This window comes from Anthonomus grandis, chromosome 22 (assembly GCF_022605725.1).
Source record: "Anthonomus grandis grandis chromosome 22, icAntGran1.3, whole genome shotgun sequence".
Lineage (NCBI taxonomy): Eukaryota > Metazoa > Arthropoda > Insecta > Coleoptera > Curculionidae > Anthonomus > Anthonomus grandis.
Genome location: NC_065567.1, coordinates 15,347,507 through 15,359,575, shown reverse-complemented (window position 1 = coordinate 15,359,575; position 12,069 = coordinate 15,347,507).

Sequence of the window (12,069 nt, the reverse complement as noted above, 5' to 3'; positions counted from 1 at the left end):
TGTCATTTGAACTAGTAAACAATCACATATTTTGGGTACTGTTTTGTTCAACGTTACTAGTTTTTTCTAAACAATGAGTGAGTCTAGTAGTTCGGACGAGGCAGATACAGGAGTAGAGAAAAAAAAGCGAGGAGTAAGAAATAGTGAAATGTATAAAAATGTATCAAAAAAGCCAAAGTTAAGGGACTTGCACACACAAACCACGTGGGTAAAAATATTCCTTGTAGGAAATCTGTGCCTAGTTGTAGGTAAGTGTATACCTATGTTCTATTACATAATTAAAAAATAATAGGAGATGTGGATAAAGGTAGATAAATAATGTTATATATTTAGTGGGTAGATATTATATTCAATATATAATATATATAAAAATGGTTTTGTGAAATAATAGTTTTATCTTTGTAGGTGCATTCGAAAATGTTTCGATCTTTCCGATGATGCCAAAAAAGCAATATTGAATCGCATAAATGGTTTTAATACCAAAGATGAACAGGACATATATATTCAAGGATTGATGAACGCGTTCCCTATGAAGGATACTTCTAAACGTCAAGAAGATAAAATTAGTAAGCCAAAGAGTTACTCTTATAAGTATTTTATCAAAGCAGATGGAAATAGAAAAGAAGTATGTAAAGTAGCCTTTCTAAACTTGCATGGTGTTACCGACAAGAGAATAAAGAGAATTCGACTACTAAAAATTGCAAATAAAAGCCCCCACGATATGCGAGGAAAATCTGCCAGGTCTAGAAGCAATGTAATGCCTACAACCAACATGTTCTTTAATTCACAACTTTATCGAGTCAATTCCTGTTAAAGAAATTCACTATTCAAATAACATTGTAAAAAATACTTATCATCTGTTTTGAATGTGACAATATTGCATGAGAGATTTTCGGCAAAATATCCAGAAAGCAAAGTAAATTATCAGTTTTTTAGAAATTATTTCAATGCAAATTTTGACTTGGCATTTGGTAGGCCACAAATTGATGTGTGCTCAAAATGTGAAGAAATTAGCGTTCAGCTGAAGAATCCCCATTTAAACGATAATGCCAAGAGGGTCACCAGTGCCGAGCTAATCATACATAAGCGTCGGGCATCGAAGTTTTTTAATAAAGCCAAAACTGTTACAGAAAAATGTAACGAGAGCGTCAGTACCACTTTCGGATTGTTTTTCGATTATATGCAGAATCTACCACAGCCAGTACTTCCAGTCCAAGAAGTGTTCTATTACCGCCAACTTTGGGTATACGAATTCTGCGTACATAATATGAAAACGGGGAAGGCAACTTTTTCGTTTTAAAATGACTTTATATGTAAAAATGTTCCTGAAAATATTACAGAATTACATTTATTCTGCGACGGATGTCCTGGGCAAAATAATACCATAATAAAATATCTTATCGCTTTGTCACATGCTCGAAATTTAAAAGTTTTTCTTTATTTTCCCCAAAGAGGTCATTCCTTTAATGACTGTGATAGAGATTTTGCAACCATAAAGCGTAAGATTAGAAGAGAAGATCGTTTATTTACTCACGAGCAGTATACGAATTTAATACTCAGTAGCACTAAAACAGACAAATTTTGTGTAAAAACAATAACTTATACCGATATCATTGATTGCAAGGCATGGTGCAAAGTACACTTAAAAGCAAAACCGTTATCAGAAAGATGCTATGGAAAAAAAAATGCTAAAGAAAAAAAGTATCTTTTCAAGTTTCAACTTTTTATGAATTTGACTTTAATCCAGAAAAGCCTGGAGAAGTTTTATGCCACCCCTTCAATGACAGCGAAATTAATACTGAAACTTTTAGCCTTTCAAAAACTAAAGGTATTTGTGCTAATCTTCCTACTGTTGAAGACTTTCCATGCTACTCCTCAAAACTGCCAATAAATAACTTAAAAATGACTGACTTGAAAAAGTTGAGGCAGTATATACCTGCAGAATATGAAGACTTTTACGATAGTATTTTGAGCTTGCCGACTACTGACAGAGAAGCAGGAGCTGAAATCGAACAAGACTTTTAGCAGAGTTACTTTTTATTTGTTATTATTTTCCAAATAAATTAACAAAAAAAAAAATTTGATCTTTAATGATTTTTTTTAGTTTTTTTGTATCTTTCTTTAAAAAATAAAGTTGAAGTTTCTTTATTAATGTTCTTGTGATTATATAGCCTCTTAAGTGGTGCTTAAATTTCGAAAACGGCTCATCTCGGAAAATTCTAAAGTCCATTTTCTCATGTATACTTATTTGAAAAGAAAAAAAATTAGCAAGGTTAAGATGTCAAACAAAGGTTGTGAAAATTAGGAAAATTCATATTTTCGTAGTTCAAATCTGTCAGAAGCAATTCAGTTTTTAGCTTTTCCTGGAAAATTACGTTTTTGCGAGATAAGCCCTTTTCGAAATTCACGATTCAATTAAATATCGACCCGAAAAGGTAAGAACTAGCGATCCGTAGCCGGTTTCCGCTCTCGCCCAGTTCTATCTAAAAACTGCCTTTCTTCTTTATAATCCAAAATCCCTTCAATGCTCTATTTATTCCCGGCTACGTTTCACTCTCTCCAATTTTTCTAAATATCGGATCATGTTACATAGCCGTTCAAAAGTCGAATATTCAGCACTTATAATTTTTTTTAGCCAGACTCATAAACTAAACTTTATCACCTTTGTGGCAATACCGCTGTCGCCTGATTCTTAACAACTAATGTAAACAGATATGTACCCTATTTTAACTTAAAATTATATAAAAGTATCTGAAGCCGACATATATATCCAGGAACTATGTTTAGGAACTAATTTTGGTTATTCCAAGCATAAGCTACTTACTATTACTTTCCGGGATCCATAATTTGGTTAGATGCCTTAAAACTGTTAATAACATATATTATTAAATATAAACAATCAACAAACAGAAAAAGATTTTTAATTTTTTTTTAAGAAAAAAAGCATGTACGTTAAAGAACCGTTATATATAAATATGATAATATCTTATATACCCTCTACTGAAAAATAAATTATAATTTTGGCCGTTCCAATAACAATACTAATAAAGTAGTAGTTAGTCGGTGTCAGCGAGAATCTAATGTAATCAGTACAATCCAGAGAGATTTAAGAGCATTGGAAATTTTGAATCAACTTTTATTCTATAATTTTAGAATATTGAAAGGCTAGAATTGGCATTGCCGTGTAAATATGGACAGCTTGTTTGCTTGCAACATCTCTAATGCAATGATGCCAAATGCTAATGTAGAAATTGCAAAAAAAACACTTTTGACGGGCACAAAACAATACTACTATTCCTCTTTAATAAAATATAATTAGATACTCTATAAGGAAGCTTGTAAGAATAATTTTATCGTTAATTTAGTATAATAAACCCCTTATTTCTAAAAAAAAATTCTTGTTAGTTTTTGTCTCGTTTTTGTTTATATAATATACATATGTTTGTGGTAGATGTATATTGTTTATTAGTTATTCATTTTTTCTTAAATGTAATGTGGTAATTTTTAAGTAACCTCGTTGTATAACTTGTATTAATTTTTGACTAATTAAACGATATCTATATATATAAGAAGTCAATATTCATAGTTTAACGAATGCAGATAATGTATATTAGAGAAAAATGCAACAACATCGCAACGCCGCTCGATTGCATTGTTGGTTCCACCGATATGAGGAATCTTCACCAGTGACGTCGTTAAAAAATATTTACATGATAAATATTTATTAACAATAGAATTTGCTTTATTAAATTATTTAATTTAATAAAGCATATCGTTTATGAACTTTATGCGTTTTTTAACGTACTTCATTAGAGTAACTGCAGGCGGTATTTCAGATAAGCCAAAACTAATGGCTGGTGTTTCGCAAGCAAGTATCTTCGGTTTGCTTCTGGATTTCATGCATCTATACTTCGAACGTCTACAAGTGTCTTCAGTATTGTGAATATCACATGTATGCTGACGAGGCCCAGGAGTAACCTATCATTGAGACAAAGCTCTTCAAAATCCATTGCAGTTCTCATTGTCAATGAGTATCACTGGTCCCCCCCCCCCCCCCCAACCGTCAAATATATAAAAATCATTGAAATTTAAAAATTGGCAACGAGAAAATCATATTTAAAGCAAGGTATATGCGTTTAATAGATCATAAATTACGCTAGAAACATGTCATCTCAAGATTCAGAGGAGCTTATTCAACTTTAAAAATGTTGTATTCACACAAATACTATTTAAATCAAGATACGAAAAAAACTTTATCTTAATAATGAAGCTAAACGATTTATTCAGGTTTTACAAAACTCTTCTCTAGGGCTTATATCGGCATCCGTAGACGTAACAGTATTTCATATAAATTAATATTTTATTTTTGTCAATTCCTACGTCCTGCGTTTGCCAGACCATTTACGTATTAGCATAAGTGGTAGTAATAATTTGATGTTTATTTGATAGCACAGCTTATTGCGTACAAACTAGAAAAACAAAAAAATATATATGTGAAGGACCTGGTTTTTAAATTAAAGCATGATAACCGAAAAAATGCACATAACTTTACCACTTTTTCCATTAAAATTAAAGTTTTTCGTCTATTATTTTGAGTAATTTCTTTAAATAAAATTTTAAAACCTGGTAAATTTAATCACATTTAAATTAAGACCACTTTTACGCATGTGGAGGGCATAAAAGTAATAGAAAATAGTTTCAATCAACTCGGAGAAATACATTTTGATATGGCTTTAAATCGTAGTTCTCTTATTTCTTTCTGCTATGTTTAGATCAGAACTAATGCAAATAAAAAAACGACTTTTTTTTACAAATTTTCAGTAAAATAAACGAGAAATTACTAATAAACCTAATCAATTTAATGAAAAGACGTATTAAGGACGTCGTGGACACATTCATATCTAGATACCAGAAGGAAGTTACACTAGAGAAATTACCTTTTTTCCATAATATGCCTATGATTCAAATAAGACGTCCCTAACCATTCTGCTTTTTTGGAACATTTTTGAATTTAAGCATTTCAGAAAGAAAACCGAAAGTGCTTTGAGACTGCGAGCATTTATTGGCAAAATCAAAAACTTAATGTGACCGGACTATGATGGTCGGCGAATCGCTGTCGTCAGTGATTTAGCTTGTCGGCCGAGGCCGTTCATTCTCGCGTGACGCTGCCAGTGGCCGATTGAAAATTGTTGCGCGCTTTATCATAGATATGCAAAATTTTCCAGTTATTGGCTCTTAATTATATCAGGGAGCATTTTCTTTATTAGAATATTTGAAAAATATATTTCATCCACATTTTTACTGTTTTTTATAAACTTTCTATAGAGTATCAAAGATTAGGTAGTATGGGTTTTTTAACAAGGCACAAGCATGGCTACTCATAATATAAACAAAGATGCGGTTACTATAAAGGAACTTTTAAATCTCTTGAGGAAGCCTAGTGATGATTTACACACAAGTAGACTCTGAAAACCAAGTATGGTTTTAAAAAGGTATATTCACCGACTATGGAATACTTTTAGAATAATTTCAAACTTTTGAGAGAGTAGTATGTAGGGGCTATACAGGTTGGGGAATCGATAATTACCCATAGAGAAGTGCTTATTAATAATATAATATAATACTAATAATCGTTTATTTGCTCATGAATAACCAAAAGTTACAGATAGCCAAAAAGTAGGCGTTAAACATTTGTTAAAAAACATATTAAACCGTAAACACTAATACATTTAATACAAAAAAATAACAAAAACCAAAAACAGTTAAAATTGTTAATGTAATAAAAAAAACAGGATATTAAACTAGTGGAACTACATTGCAACAGATTCTTGAAAGAACTTCTTTAATGAATAAAAAACTTTACTTAATAAATAGTCTGTTAGTTCAACACACGTTTTTTTGCTACTATCGTGAACATTAAACTGATATTTTCTGGAAAATGGGTAAAAAAAATTTAAAACGAGATAACTAACATTTTTTTGTATATAAGTCTTATGTCTAGATAAGTACGTATGGTCATATCTAAAGTCTTCAAATAGATTATTATTGTTAAGAACAGGCAAAAAGCTATCCGGTATATCCTATATCGAAATTGGAGTCAAAATGGTTTCTTTTTAAATACGCTTCTACAACTATCTTGCGCAAATATTCCAATGATACCTCTTATACATCTCTTTTGTAAAATAAGTATTCTATGGATTTCCACGGAATGTTTTCAGAAAATAAAACCAAATCGTATTTTCGACTGAATGAAAGCTTTAAGCTGTCATGACTGCATCAGTTCTCACTCTGTGAGATATCACTCTTAAGGCATTCCTATATGTTGGGACGCTTGATGCCAAACCGTCTATGTGCAACCTTCAACCAAGTCCACGATCTATTTGTATTTCAGGAAAAGAAACATATTCTATAGACTGAAAACTGTTGTTTTTATATTGAAAAGAGGAGGTATTCTCAATTTTCTTTTTACAAAAAAAGGGACACTGTGTTTTTTTCATGTTGATTTGTAGGTCGTGCAATGAAAAGTATTTCTCTAGAGCCTCACAAGCCTTCTGCACATTGTTAAGCAAAGCTAAAGGATTGCCGTCGCTAAAAATTAAGGTAGTGTCATCTGCATACAGTACAGCAAATTTACCTGTTACACTACTAAGTTCATTGGTATACATATTGTGCAGCAGAGGCCCTAATATTGATCCCTGTGGGACACCCTTTTCTACTTTTCTTTTCTGTAACTATATGTTTAGACCTACCATACATATCAGATTCGGTAACTTGTTGTGTTCGAGTTTCCGGTGCTAGTAAATTCAATGCAGTATCCCTCACACTCACTCATGGTTGACACAGTAAAAACCTTTTGACAGGTCAATGCACATGGCCATTTGGAGTTTCTGTCATTTGGAGAGCTTAATATATTAGACAGTGCTTGATATACGGCTCTAATCGTTGACTTTTTTTTCTAAAGCCGTTTTGATTATTAGAGGTTACACAATTTAATACTTTTTCAATCTGCCTACTATCGTTTCGGAAAGAACCATACATTTCCCACTAATTTTAAGCGTACGGTAAAGTATAGCAAAATTGAAATTTGCTGCGATAATCAAATTTTAAATTTCCCACATTGTGACGTAATCGCAAAATTATTTTTGTTTCTGGTTAGTACTACTCCTCGACATTCAGAAGGCGTAACTCTCAATCGACGTTCAGTGTTCTATTAGCTCTTATGGGAATTTCCTAGCTAAGAATTAATCTATGTGTTATCGTCTGACTTTGATGGACCGAAATTTTCCGTTTTTCTTATGAGGGCTTTAGATACATGAGTGTATAACCCATATAGGATCTTAATCACAAAATGTTGATTATGCTGTGGATTGCGTAATAAAAATTAAAACATTCTAATAATAAAACATAAACTCTGATGACAGTAGGAAAACAGGCTCAAACAGACCTGTCTTTGGATAAACAATAAGTTACCTGTCATAAAAGCCTATTTCGTACTTCCAAAAAAATTTCTGCTGAAGGGAAGTTGGCACATGCCACAATTTTCTTTCGCTCCTCTAAATTTATTGGCCTACTGAATTCATGTTTCTAAAGGCTCCTCAAGATATCCTCTAAAATAAAAGTCATTTCAGGAGAACCAGTAGCGAGGCTATATCGAACTTTGAATAAAATTTTACAAAACAAATACGCCATTGACTAAAAAATTATGTTTTTGTAATAATTATCACTCAGTTATAAACAAAAAACACCTCTTTCACTTTTTCCGTAAACTTAAAGCGTTAAAATATGTTATAAGTATACGTACATAAATTGCATCTTGAAAAATTATTGAAATAAATCAAGTTAGCTTTGCTCGTTGCCAGTGATTGTTGTTTTGTTGCTATTAACATTATGATACTGACGTTAGTGATTTATTCCTAATAGTATATTTTTATTTCTCCTTAGGACTTAAAACGTGCATTGTGCTAGTTAAAAAATGGCAATGTATTCTAATTTGCTACACAATAAGCAACCCGACACAAATACATTTTCTTTATGGTCTTGGCAATGGTAATGCCATAGAGGCAAGGCGTTTATATTAAAAAAGGTATACTAATCGCGCTCTCCCAGATAGAACAATATTGCCTGAATATGGCAGTTTTAAACCTAATACCTCAGAGGGAAGACCTGGGAAGGTATATGGTCCAACAAGTATATGGGAAAAATTAGTTTGTTATTAAACATTTGCCACAAGACGGTACGAGAAATTCTTCGTTATATCTTTTTCGCGTTGTTTCCTAGAAATTATGAACGTACGAAATTTTGTAGATAAAATCTCTAAAAAGTAATGAAAAATTCTCCTTTTAATGCCAACATCTTATTTATAGACGAAGTAATTTTTTCCAGAAATGCAATAATCAAACTTCACAATAGTTATTACTGGATCCAGGAAAACCATAATGCGATTACAGATAGACATTTTCAGAATTTTCATTAAACGTTCGGTATCGGTATCATATTCGACCATTTAATTGGACCGTTTTTTTAACCAGACATTTAAATAGAGCTTACCAAAATTATTGGATAGGCCGTCGAGGACCACCTAGATCACGTGACCTAAACAGCCTAGATTTTTATTTGTGGAACACCCAAAAACATTAGTTTATCAAACACCAACTGTGACATTAGAAGAACTTAGAAATAGAATTATTTTCGGATGTGGAACTATACGAAACACGCGTGGAATTTTTCAAGGCATTCGTAATTCTATGCGAAAAAGAGTAGAAGTTTTTGTAAATTATGTAATTTTATTATATTTAATTGTTATTGTTTTTTGTTTACTTTATTTGTTATTATTGTAACACTATGGCGTTTTTTTTTGTAAAATTGTATTAAAAACTTGTTATAGCCAAGTGAATGAACATCATTCTAATAAGTGTGTTTTTATACTATAATATCCTGCATCAAAATTGAGGTATCAGAATATCAAAACGTCTTTAAAAAAATTCTTAAAAGCTAAAAATAAAATGAAACTTTAACACAGTGTATCTTAAAAATTAAGGCTCATATTGATATAAATATTTGACTTAAAATCGATCCAGGAATACGGCTTTCAAAGTATAACATACCATTAAGAAATAGCCTGTATACTCGTTCAAAACACAAGCCAAAATATCCAATTTTTGAAGATACTGAATAATGAATTGAAAACTTCTGTGCTCATTTTCCTGAGAACAATGGAAGGATTGTGTTTCCCATTTAATTGAAAAGAACATTCATCTGAAAATAGACTAGTTCGTAAGAACCATTCATTTTAATTTGCTTTTTCCATCATGGCTTCACAAAATTCCATTCTTCACTACAGGTCTTCAGAAAATATCTCCTTAGTTTTGGAATATTTCAAACACTTGTAATCACGTTTTTTCCACATACTAATAACAGTTTTATGGTTCATACCCAGTTTCTCTCCAGCACTTCTTTTTGATTGTATTGAATCCATTTCTAGGGCACTACAAACCATTTCTCCCAGTTGTTCTTGCTCCTGGACCTTTTCAATAGAAGGTTGTTGCACTTTAGTATCTTGAAGACAGATGTCTCGAAACTATATTTAATATTGCTTTTTCACAAGGAATTGGTCTATTTTCAAAGGTAATTCAAAACAAATCCCTACATTGTACTGCCGAATTGGCTTTATGAAACGATAGTTTAAACTCTTTGGGAAAGAAGACAGTTATAAAAAGTTAAGAAAAAAAATATAGCGCTTTGAAATTCAACAGTGCGGCATGCAATCTCACAGCAAAATGAAACGTGTCAAGATTATTATTGTTAGTCTGTAAAAAAATAAAAACAGAAAATAATCAGATAATCAAAGACGGCTTCTCATTGACAATAGGATGCGGTGTTTTGGAAAATGCGTAATCTTCGATTCTCCAACCTGTATATGCCACAGGCATTTCAAACCTGAAAGGCTCTCAGAATCATCAAACGACAGAAAAACACCATTAAGATCTTACATCTAAATGAGATCCTATCATACACACTTTAAAAATATAAACTTTATATGCACTTAGATTCAATAAGCACTTTAGTATGCGAAAGAAAATTTGTGTACACTTATAAACCCATCAATCAGTCCACCTATTAAAACAAGAAATAAAAATTAATGAATAACTCCTACATATAGAACAGGTGCTTTGAGGTTTCTGGAGTTTCACGATAAACAACTACTTATGTTCAGCATTAAGAAAATTGTAATTATCTGCATGGGTTTTAAAATAATTTTAATGTCGTGATTTTTCTTAATGTCACTGGATAAATTGCGAACCAAACAAAGAAAATTGATATAAATAACATAATTTCAATTAAGCTCATATTATCTACAATAATACTTGAAACATTGGGTAACTGCAGACATTGCTTAATTCACTTAATCAGTTTGTAAAATATCGGGATTCTTGTCAATTTTTTTGCAACAAATCTAGCAATGAGGCGCAAAACATTCTACGATTGCGTGAAAATAAAAAAAACTAAGATTTAATTCCACCATCAAAGAGTCAGTAACATTAAGAATTTCATTAAATCAACCATTTGTTCCCCTTACATGAAAAATGATAAGTTATAAACTCCAGCGCCTTCGCCTACTTCTTACGTATGAGAGTATGATGACCAGTCGAAAGTTTTGCTATCTACTTAAACCTTCTGAGTGTGCTCTATACCAAATTAAACTAATTATCATGGCCAATCAGCCTTGATTAGTATATAGAATTAAAGTAAATAAGAACTACAGAGTTATTTATAGCTTATGTACTCATTTTTATTTTGATTTTAACACTTTCTTGTGTTTATGGGCAACAACGTCCATAGGTCAAAAGTTACATTTAAATGACCATAGATAGAACATTCAAGTTTTCAAGAATAATGTCTGAATTTCGTCTAATCCACCAAAACAATCTTCACTTTTAGAGAGTTCTCTTCCCTACTCTAAGGGAAATATACACACATTTAGGCCATAGTTGGTACATAAAAACTACGTTCAATAATTAAAAAATTTAAAATATTTCTAAAAATTTAGATAAATTTAAATTACATAATGACAACTAAACCTAAATACAAGCTCAAAATACATGCCTGATTATGGCTCTAGTCAAAGTTATACGACGAATCGAATAGTCATATCATCATCTAAATTGTAAAATAAATGAGTATTTTAATTTATTGTAAAGACCACTGAGTAGTAATTAATTTTTGATTTTGTAGTTTTAACTAAGGAAACCCTATACTATGTCTTGTGTAATAAAAGTTAAAATAAAAGTCTTGATTTTTTCTTATGTATTTTAACTAGGGAATTAAGAATGCCTATGCAAGGAAAGGTTAGGACATTTACGTCTATCAATAGCCTTTAATACTCCCTATAATGAAAATTTAAAGAAGTTTCTTATGAAGTAAAAATGCTCGTATTGAGTGAGAGGAGTTATCCCATAAAATAACGCCGCAACTCGCACAAGAAATGTGAGAAATAGAACAACTCATATGCGTTTAAGCCTCTAAACTATATCAAGAGACTAGAAAAGCCTATATATATCGGTAAAGATGATAAAACACTATGATGTGTTAGCAAGCAGCTTTCATATTAATGTTAAGTGGATGATTAAACTCTCCATAAATCTAACCGGCAAATATAATTCTAAATTTAGTAACATTCAACATCGGTAGCTCATACCCAGCTCAGTAATGACGCATAACCCAAATCGATGGCTTTATAGTGCATTTCTGATTTATCAAATATCTTTATGCAAGCACCATTAACATTCTTAAAGAAGTAGTCGAGAATGCAGTGCTATCCAAAAACAAAAACAAAAACCAAAAACTCTTCATTTTTAGCAGGTGAGAGAGGGCAATGTAAGGTGATGTCAATGACAAATACCTATTAAATTATTTGGAAACGCAACTCCGTATATCATATGCTGTATGTTAAATCTTGCAAATAAATGAAGCTAAGGCTTCCTTTAAAAAATATAGGTGGCAGAGTGCTCCTTAATGCTGTTAAAAAGCATTTTAAATCATAAGGATTACTATGACACCTCTATTGAAGAA